The sequence below is a fragment of the Muntiacus reevesi genome, chromosome 4, assembly GCF_963930625.1.
Source record: "Muntiacus reevesi chromosome 4, mMunRee1.1, whole genome shotgun sequence".
Taxonomy (NCBI): Eukaryota; Metazoa; Chordata; class Mammalia; order Artiodactyla; family Cervidae; genus Muntiacus; species Muntiacus reevesi.
The window spans coordinates 73,371,720-73,378,271 of NC_089252.1; the positions used below are offsets into that span (position 1 = coordinate 73,371,720).

Consider the following 6,552-nt stretch of genomic DNA (forward strand, 5'->3'; position numbering starts at 1 on the left):
CCCCAAGAAACAAAACCGATTATAAAATTTCCTGTTCAAAGACCTCTGCTATTTCCCAGTAACTGCGAGATCAAGCTGTGGTTCCCACACTTCACACCCAGAGCCCTGTCTGGTCCGACTGCCCCTCCTTCCCCAGCCTTGGCTCATGAGGACTGCACCCTCCACCACAGGCTACAGTCCTCCGTTTATCCACCATCTCTGCACATGCGCCCTCTGCACCCCCACCAGAAAGGCTGCCTTGCCTTTCTCTGTCCTACTACTTATTTTCCAAGACCTATTAAGCTGTTACACCTCTGTAGCTCGCTTCTCTTATCTCACCTTCTGCCTCCTGCTCCCCAGTTATCATCCTTTCCTTTGAGCTCCAGGATACACCGTGTTCAGTTTTGTTTAAACCATCTCTGGATGACGTTATAATTGTTGGTTGCCATCCCCGTCTCCCTTACTCTAGCTGGAGCAACTGGAAGACAGCCACGCCTCTCTCGTCCTTATCTCTCACACCCCTTCCTACCTCCTTTCCTCGAGGCTCTTGAGTCAAGCCCTGTGACCATATGGGGAGGATCCTTAAATCTGTAGGTAACACAATGAATAAGAGGAGGTTTTTCGAAATCTAGAAGACAGTAGATGTTTTTGGAAGGTGAAGCACAAAACGCTAAGTGACTCAAGGAGAAGTGATCCAGGAAATGACCTGGAGTGACGGTTACCTGGAATGCAGCGGACTGTCTCTGACTGCTCTGAAATCAAGCCTTCATTGGCCCTGATTCTTGTGTTCCTACATACGGGGTTGAGTTTGCACTTGTAATTCCTTCCCAAGGAGACTGTAACTGTCACAGTTCCCCTAAATGATCCACAGGGGCAAACTCCTCTTAGCATAGAGAGTAACTGTTCATTCAAAAGACTGGGAGAATTGGAAAATATAACTGGCTGGGTTGGGTCCCCTCTCGGGTCCCCTGGCCTTGACTGGTCTCTGCTGTCCTTTGCAGCAGTCCCGGCCTCCCGTAGCACTCCACCCTCTCCCCTCCCTGCATCTCCTCACTTTCTTCTGCAGGATCACTCCCTGGGCCAGTCGGTCCGCCCTCCCTGACCACACGATAAAGGACAGTGTTCACAGCACCTGCAGTTTCGATGACGCAGGTAACTCTTCTGAGTCATCTGTCCCTGTGTTATCAAACACACCACATTCTGAGAGCTTGTGTCTAAAAGTGTCGCTGGCTATTTACGTTTGTGAAAGGCTGCTCTTGCAGGTTTATTTTAGCATAGACATCTGGCCTTCTGGCAGAAGGGTCCTCTGCATATTTTAATAGGGTTTGACACAGAAGCTTCAAGAAAAGAGATAGGAGTTGGCCTATTCGATCTACCCCAGGATATTTGCCTCTCTTGAAGTAATTCATCCCTGGAAAGCAGCCAGGAACATCAGTGGAGACTTGCCCATTTGGATTCCATGGGGCCAAAATGCCTTCATTTCCTGTTTCTGTTTGGGGCTGAGATCACCAGCTTCACTTAAACAGAGGTGACCATCATGGTCCTTCAGGCAGAAATCCTTCCTTAACTTGGAAGGCAGGAGCCACTTAGGAGTATTTGTGTCTTAGGCACATCACCTCCAAGGAATGATCCGCGATATCTTTATGAACCCCCCTCCCCGATGTGTTTCTTAACTTCACTGGGATGTATGTTCTAGCAGTAACTCACTGTAGGGCATGCGTGTGTGCTATTCATGGTTATTCACGTGCACTACCCATGTGTACCGTGAAAGTGTTAGTCACTCAGTCGTGTCCGACTCTTTCAACCCCGGTGACTGTAGCCCGCCAGGTTCCTCTGTCCATGGACTTCTCCAGGCATGGAGTGAGTAGCCTTTCCTCTCTCCATTCCCGTCTGCCACATTGCAGGCAGATTCTTTACCATCTGAGCCACCGGGGAAGTGCACCCATAAGTCACAACAAAAGGAGACTACCCCGGTGCTCTGTGAATCAGGAGCCACCTGCCACGTGTGCCTATCTAAACTTCAGCGAACTAAGGTTACGAATGCAGATTCGTGTCTGTACTCATCACACATCAAGGGCTCGGTAGCTACACGTGTCTCATGGCTGTTGTGTCAGAGGGTGGGTGTTAGAGAAATCTCCTATAATGGCAGAGAGTTCTCGTGGATGTTTCGCAAACTACTCCTCTTTGGACAGAGAGAACCTGTGTGTGCTGCTGCGTTTCCACAAACGAGTCCCAGTTTATCATGAAGTACATCCCCCAGGTCAGCGAAGACACGGAACAGCTCCCTTCTCTCTCTACAGAGTCGATAGTCGTGAACAGCAACTGCGGATTGACTGGGTGCCTGGTCCTCTCCTGCGCACAGCCTCTTCCCCGTGACTCCAAGGTGTGGGCGCGCTTTTAAGCATAGTGAGATATTCAGGTGACGAGAATGTTCTCCTCTTCATTATTAAGTACTGTGTTGGGAAGAAATGCTTTAATACGCTGCTCAGGGTAAAGGCTGACACTCCAGGCTCATGCCCAAGGAATAAAAGGCATTCATCAAATTACTTTATAACGATTTTCTTTTTTTTTTCCTGCTGGGAAGTGGGCAGAGGACAGAAAAAGCAGCATCAGGAGGGTGGAAGCGCGAGGCGCACATGGAGCTCCTCGATCTCTTTATTTTATTTTAATATTTTTTTATGTTTCTGGCTGCATCAGGTCTTAGTTGAGGCACATGGGATCTTCACTGCAGCGTGCGAATGTAGTCACCCCGTGGTATGTGGGATCTTACTTCACTAACCAGGGATTGAACCCATGTCCCCTGCATTGCAAGGCGAGTTCTTCATCACGGGACCACCAGGGAAGCTCCTCCTCTCTCTCTTTAGAAAACCTATGTGATGTAGGAAGGACCCTCACGTGCAGGCCTGGAGGCAGCAGTGCAGGGAGACAGGACTTGCAGAAAGGAAGCCAGGAAGACAGAAGCTCCGTGCCAGATTCCGCCTATCGTGAGCTGTCAGAGGTTGCTTACACCTCAGTGTTCTGACCTGCAGAATGGGGCCAACGCCAGCTAACACAGACATTTGCTTGAGGTCAGCACAGAGGGAGAAAGGCAGAACTTCATCAGTACCACCTCCCAGGCCACCAGTGCCCACATGGCCTGACCGAGACAGGCCCCAGCAGAGCTACCTCGGTGGTACTTTCACTCCACACCCGAACTCTGCAGAGCTGCACAGATTGGGGAGGGGCTTGTCTGTGCCCCTCCAAGAAAGAAAGGATGGCTTCCCCCACCGCCACACCTGTAAGCCTGGGAGTGACTGGGAGAGGAACCGGGATGAAATCCCCCGAGTGGGGCACTCCCAGCCCCCTGAGGAGAGGAGACGCGCAGCACTCTGAGATGCTCGATGCTCCCGGGAAGCAGGAAGTTTGTCTGGCTTTGCAATCCTGTGTGCCGTGGAGCGGGAGCCCCAGTGCTCCCTGACATATTGGGCTTTAAACCTGTCACAGTAAATAGTCAGGAATTAATACACCAACTCCCTGAGTCTGGCAGTGCAATTTGCCATCTAAATTGTTACCTTCCACGGAGCGGTACATAAACAAAATGAGCAGGTCGCCGGGACTTTTCAGCAGACCTGGCACTCACCAGGAAACAGGTTCTTCACCAGAAGGAGGGAAGGGAAGGGACGGCAGGGAGTTGGCATTTCCCAGGTTCCTGCTGCTCGCCAAGCAGGGGGCAGGTGCCTAGCAAGCTCTGCTATGTTTATCTCTATAGCTGCCCTGGGAAGCAGGAATTACTGTTCCCCTCTTGCCAAGGAGGAGAGTGAAGGTCAGAGTCATTTGCTCAAGGTCACAAAGCTGGGGGGTTAAGGAGTCATCCTCAGCCTGGGTGGTTCTGACCCAAGTGTCCCCCCACCTCCACTGACTCAGATCTTAAAACAGTTCTGGGGGAAGAGGCAACATGAGGCCTGGGAGCTGTTCAGCCTGAAGAGGGATGGTAGATGAGCTCTGCCCACCCCCAGGGGCAGTCCTTCGACCCTTCTGTGCGTCCCTCCCCCAGCAGTGGGTTCCTCTGGTTCCATACCCGCCTCTCCCTTGGGAGGTCTGTCTACAGGCTGCCATAGCCCTCTGCCCACAAGAGCAAAAAGCTCTGAGTGCCTGGAAGTTTCTGACCTCCCAGGAGTCCCTTAGCCAAGGGCTGACTGACTGGGGACGAGGAAAGCCCATAAACTCGGAGGTGTGACCTTGCAGAGCTGTGTCTCAGTTCACAGCCCTGCTCCCTCAGCCCTCTCCCTCTGGAAGCACCACCCAAATAAAGCAGTTTCCCACGATCCCTGTCTCTGAGCCTGCTTCTGAGAAACTCACCCTGCTTCAGAGTGTTTCCTGCCTGAAGATAGCCGACTCGGGTCTCTCCTCCTTCATTAATAAGTCACCTCTCTGTGTCCACCACAGTGCCTGCACAAGAACTAATAAAAACCTGTGCCTTTGGATGTATGATGAGTCATAATTTGAACCAAAATCCATAAGTGCAGATTTTTTCTTTTTTATTGAAGTATAGGTGGTTTATAATGTGTTAATTTCTGCTGTACAGTGAAGTAACTCAGTTATACATATATATGAGCTCCCTAGGTGGCTCCATGGATAAGGAATCCACCTCCAATGCAGGAGATGCAGGACACGTGGGTTCAGTCCCTGAGTCAGGAAGATCCCCTGGAGGAGGGCATGGCAACCCACTCCAGTATTATTGCCTGGAGAATCCCATGGACAGAGGAGCCTGGTGGGCTACAGTCCATAGAGTTGCCAAGAGTCAGATATGACTGAAGTGACTGAGGATGCTTGCATACCTTCTTTTTCACATTCTTCTCCATTATGGTTTATCAGAGGATATTTAGTTCCCTGTGCTATACAGTAGGATCTTGTTGTTTCTCGATCCTAATTTGCATCTGGTGATCCCAGATTCCCAGTCCATCCCATGGCAACAAAAAGTCTGCTCTCTATGTCTGCGAGTCTGTTTCTGTTTTGTAGAAAAGTTCATTTGTGTGATATTTTAGATTCTGCATACAAGTAATAGCATATGGTATTTGTCTTTCTCTTTCTGACTTGACTTGACTTAGTATGATAATCTCTACTTCCATCCATGTTGCTGCAGACGCCATTATCTCATTCTTTTTATGGCTGAGTAACATTCCATTGTATGTATGTACAGCATCATCTTTATTCATTCCTCTGTCGGTGGACATTTAGTTGTTTCCACGTCTTGGCTGTTGTAAATAGTGCTGCAGGGAATGTAAAGGTACATGTATCTTTTTGGAGTTTTACTTTCGTCTGGATGTATGCACAGGAGTGGGATTGCTGGATCATATGGTAATTCTACTTTTAGTTTTTTGAGGAAACTCCATACTTGTTGTCCATAGTGGCTATACCAAGTTATATTCCAGCCAACAGTGTAAGAGAGTTCCCTTTCCTCCACATGCTCTCCATCTTTTATCAGTTTGTAGACTTTTTAATGATGCCCATTCTGACCACTGTGAGGTGGTTCCTCATTGTAGTTTTTATCTGCATTTCTCTAATAATTAGCAATATAGAACATCTTTTCATGTGCTTTTGGCCATCTGTATGTCTTCTTTGAAGAAATGTCTATTTAGGTCTTCTGCCCATTTTTCAGCTGAGTTTTTGTTGTTGAGTTGTATGAGCTGCTTGTTTATTTTGGAAACTAAGCCCTCGTTGGTCACATCTTTGCAAATATTTTCTCTCATTCCGTAGGTTGTCTTTTTGTTTTGTTTATGGTTTCCTTTGCTGTGCAAAAGCTTGTAAGTTTGCTTAGGTCCCATTTGTTTATTTGTGTTTTTATTTCTATTGCCTTGGGAGCCTGACCTAAGAAAACTTTGGTATGTTTTATGTCAGAGAATGTTTTGCCTATGAGCTCTTCTAGGAGTTTTATGGTGTCAGAAGTGCAGATTTTTTCAAAATAAATTCATTTATTTTTAATTTAGGATAATTGCTGTATAATATTGTGTTGGTTTCTGCCATATATCAAAAAATATGGAAGACTTCACGAATCTGCGTGTCATCTTTGCACAGGGCCCATGCTAATCTTCTCTGTATTGTTCCAGTTTGAGTATATGTGCTGCCAAAGTGAGCACAAAAGTGCACATTTTTAAAACCTCACCCATAAAAGATGCCCCCTCTTCCCAGAGGGATCTTAACACGACCAGTACGTCCCCTTCACCCAACTTGGGATACAAACCAGTCGTCTCTCTTCTACTCTTTGATCACCCAGGTCCCACCTTCCCACATCGTCTGGAAGGAAATTCCTTCCCTGGACGTTCTCTATCCCCATCTCCCAGTATCCCTGGGCCTTACAGACTTAAGAGGTCAGTCTTGCCTTGAAATGCCTGGTGGAGAGAGACCGAGGGTCTGTTAATCACGTCTGCGGCTGCCACATGGTATCATCACGGAAGACTGGTCCTGAAGGGGGGGGCAGACTCGGGGTCAGAGCCACACTGCCCCACTGTGCAGACTGCCCCCGGCTCCAGAAATGCAGTGCTCACACACGGCCTTGTGGCCCGAGAATACAGACATGCCGTCTGCAGCTGGTTC

The 6,552-nt window shown here is 48.5% G+C and overlaps 1 non-coding gene across 1 annotated transcript; it reads right to left on the bottom strand.

The window, feature by feature from the left end:
- Positions 1-5,988: 5,988 nt before the first annotated feature.
- Positions 5,989-6,095, bottom strand: LOC136168018 (U6 spliceosomal RNA). The gene has a single exon (XR_010663184.1). It is a non-coding gene; the product is annotated as a U6 spliceosomal RNA (small nuclear RNA).
- Between the last annotated feature and the right edge of the window lie 457 nt (positions 6,096-6,552).